The 3,929-nt window shown below is 38.3% G+C and overlaps 1 pseudogene; it reads left to right on the forward strand.

The window, feature by feature from the left end:
• The first annotated feature begins 457 nt into the window (after positions 1-457).
• LOC126693102 (protein VAPYRIN-like) lies at positions 458-1,954 on the forward strand (annotated as a pseudogene).
• Positions 1,955-3,929: the final 1,975 nt, after the last annotated feature.

Genomic DNA, 3,929 nt, shown 5'->3' on the forward strand with positions numbered 1-3,929 from the left:
AGTGGCATTTTAAGGACCCTATAGTAGTGTTTTGGAACCACAAGTTCTATGAACTCGAGTTCCATGCAAGTTTTTATCTTATATTTAAGTTTGATTGCTTCATACCTATTGTGGTATTTTAAAGAGCCTTATAGTGATATTGAAACTCGATTTTGAGAAAATTGAGTTTCAAAATAAAGGCATTTTCCTAATTAGTTTGGAAAAGAGAACAAAATGCTAGATTTTTTTACATAAAATGGGCAAAGACCAATTTTCTCCAAGTCTTTTGGGTTATACAGTTCGGACGCCGAATAAAACAAGTCAGCATTGTTTTTAACACCCCATTTGCCTCTCCCTCGTGAAAGGCGGCCCTCACCATTCACTTCCTTGATTAAATATACACCAACAACCAAGCCTAGATCTCCTTCACTTCCTCTACCCCTTTCTCTTTTCCAAACAGTTTTTGTAAACAACAAAGATGGACCGGCTTATAAGCTTAGAGCCATCAAACGTTGCTCCAATTCGTATTGAACACGGACAGAAATGATACGGCGAGATCACCTTGCGCAACGTTATGTACACCATGCCCATCGCCTTTCGACTTCTACCATTGATCAAGACCCGTTACACAGTGAGGCCACAATCGGGGATTATATCTCCTCTGGCTAGGCTGACCATTGAGATTGTTTATCATCTCCCACCAGGCTCCAATCTTGCCCATTCGTTCCCTCAATGGGATGACTCTTTCCTTTTACGTAGCGTAGTGGTTCCAGGTGCCACCATTAAGAAGCCATCATCCATGTTTGATGCTGTCCCAAATGACTGGTTCACTACAAAGAAGAAACAGGTTTTTGTAGACAGTGGCATCAAAATCACGTTCGTTGGCTCCCCGGTTTTGGCTCAACTTGTGGAAGATGGTTATATGGATGAAATTAGAGAAGTTCTTCAGAAGAGTGATCCCGAATGGAAAGCGGTAGACTCCATTGACGCGCATGGCCGAACTTTACTTCACTTGGCCATTTCTCAAGGTCGACCCGAACTGGTCCAGTTACTCCTCGAATTTGAGTCGGACGTGGAGGGTCAAAGTCGATCAGGGTCTAGCCCACTTGAAGCAGCAGCGGCCTCTGGAGTAGCCTTGATAGTGGAGCTATTATTGGCTTGTCGAGCCAGTACAGAGTGGTCCGAGTCCTCAACTTGGGGCCCTATTCACCTTGCGGCCAGAGGGGGTCACATGGAGGTGTTGAGGCTTCTATTGCAGAAGGGGGCTAATGTGGACGCACTCACAAGGATGGGAACACGGCTTTGCACTTGGCATTGGAGGAGCGAAGAAGGGATTGCGCAAGGCTATTGTTGGCAAACGGTCTAACGGCTGATGTTCGTAATAGTGGAGATGGTGACACGCCTCTTCATATCGCCGCAAGCTTAGGTGATGAACACATGGTTAGGCTTTTACTACTCAAGGGAGCCAACAAAGATATCAGAAACCGGGTTGGAAAATCTGCTTACAATGTTGCAGCCGAGTTCGGGCATAATCGGTTGTTTAATGCCCTCAAACTTGGAGACAGTCTATGTGTTGCTGCACGAAAGGGTGAAGTAAGAACAATACAAAGGCTTCTTCAGAACGGCGCGGCCATCAATGGGCGAGATCAACATGGATGGACAGCGCTGCATAGAGCTTCATTCAAAGGAAAACTGGATGCAGTGAGAGCTTTAGTGGAGAAAGGTATTGATATTGATGCTAAAGATGAAGATGGGTACACGGCCTTGCACTGTGCTGCGGAGTCAGGACAAGCGGAGGTGACAGAGTTGCTTGTAAAGAAAGGAGCAGATGTGGAAGCAAGAACCAATAAGGGTGTGACTCCGCTGCAAATAGCAGAGTCGCTGCACTATGTAGGGATCACAAGGATCACAAGGTAGTGGTGGGGATGAACCAGGTAGAAGTTAATTAAATAGGTGGAGCTGTGGCAGTTTTTTATTGGCAGAGTATAGAATGGTGTTGAAAAAAATATGATAGAAGATTTGGACTCGAACTAAATTAAAATTATTACATTAAAAAAAAAAAAAAAAGAGATATTCTACATCAAACAATTAGTCTTCCAGAAGAAACTATTTTAGTTTCAGACGACAACTACCTCATAACCTATTGCTAGTTTGCCATAGAGTGTACCTACAAACAAACAAGCATATTTTTTCAAAATCTCCCCATACAATAAGTTTTAAAGACTGATGTCGTGGAAGCTATAAGAAAACAAACGTGTTGCTTTCTGAATGGAAAAAGAGACTAAACATGTTTGCTTCTGAATAAAAACCTCGAATCCATGAGGGTTCCCTTAAATCCACAACGTAATAGGGTTATGGAATCCACTAGAGAGAAATAATAGACAAAGTTTGTAATTTTATAAATCTAAAAACTGAACTGTCTTTGAAGCTACAATATATTTTAATAGTAAAAAGAAAACTAAGGGCGGCTAGGAAAACATCTAAAAAACCTAATTTGCGCTAATCATGTAATTAGGTAGCAAAAATTAGGCAAAATAGTAATTTTTGCCAAAATAGCAAAATTGAGATAATTGCGGAAATTGAAAATATTGTTTCTAAGAGACATCCCAAAATAGACAGGACTTTATTCTTACTTTTAAATTAAAATTTATTAAGAAAAAACAAATATTTCTAAAATTAAATAGCAAAAACACTATTTTCAGGGCCTTAATGAAGAAATTCGCCTAAATTTGGGCAACCTTGAGATAACTCAAGTCTTGATTAAAATGCCGTTTTCCTTCAACCTGTCAAATTTCATGCAATTCCAACATCATTGCCCTGATGGCCTCTACTGGTGCCCTCCTTGATCTTGCACCGTGACCTCTAGCACTTTTGTTGCTCTAGGAAGACATGTGATGTAATATACAATAAAATTTGATCTTGCACCGTGACCTCTAGCACTTTCGTTGCTCTAGGAAGACGTGTTGTAATATACAATAAAATAGTATCAGTGATGGAATTATTTATTTATTTATTTATTTTTATACAAGATAGAGATTCTATTTTAGAATAATTTAACTGTATATGTGTATGAAGCTCCCTCTTGGGGACTTGAATCCCGGCCTTTGTCTCTCACACCTCACAAGTATTTATACTTATAGAGTAATCATCACACCAAGGGTGTGTAGTGGTAATGGATAAATATGAGAATCAATTACAACCCATCAACTTAGTAATTAAGAAAAATGATGGATAAATTATATACCTCACAAGTATTTATACTTATAGAGTGATCATCACACCAAGGGTGTGTAGTGGTAATGGATAAATATGAGAATCAATTACAACCCATCAACTTAGTAATTAAGAAAAATGATGGATAAATTATATACCTCACAAGTATTTATACTTATAGAGTGATCATCACACCAAGGGTGTGTAGTGGTAATGGATAAATATGAGAATCAATTACAACCCATCAACTTAGTAATTAAGAAAAATGATGTGAAAATTATATATATATATATATATATATATATATATATTTATAGCATTACTCTTTTTCTTATGTTCGGTGATGAGTATAGTACTAGCGTGGCACCTTGTCTAATCCAAATAGCAGCTTAGTCAATTAAAATCAATGACCTGTATGCTCAATCTCAATTGAGAAGTAACGTAGCTTCTCAAAAGTAACGATTCAAATAAGGCCTCTAGGGGAGAGTTCAACCATAATCAGGGATCAAGAATCCAAGAACTGTATCACTAAATTTCATTGGACTAGTTAGATTTCTTAACATAATTCAAGTTTCAAACCCCTAATGAAAATCAAAGAGAAAATCATTCTCGCAAAGAGCATAAATATGATGCAGTTATCAGAAAACAGAGGAGAATTCTGGAGAATTGAAACTCTATTTCATTGAAAAATGAATTGAATGAATTAACTAATACAATCAAATATGTATATATATACA

This window comes from Quercus robur, chromosome 7 (assembly GCF_932294415.1).
Source record: "Quercus robur chromosome 7, dhQueRobu3.1, whole genome shotgun sequence".
In the NCBI taxonomy this organism is placed as follows: domain Eukaryota; kingdom Viridiplantae; phylum Streptophyta; class Magnoliopsida; order Fagales; family Fagaceae; genus Quercus; species Quercus robur.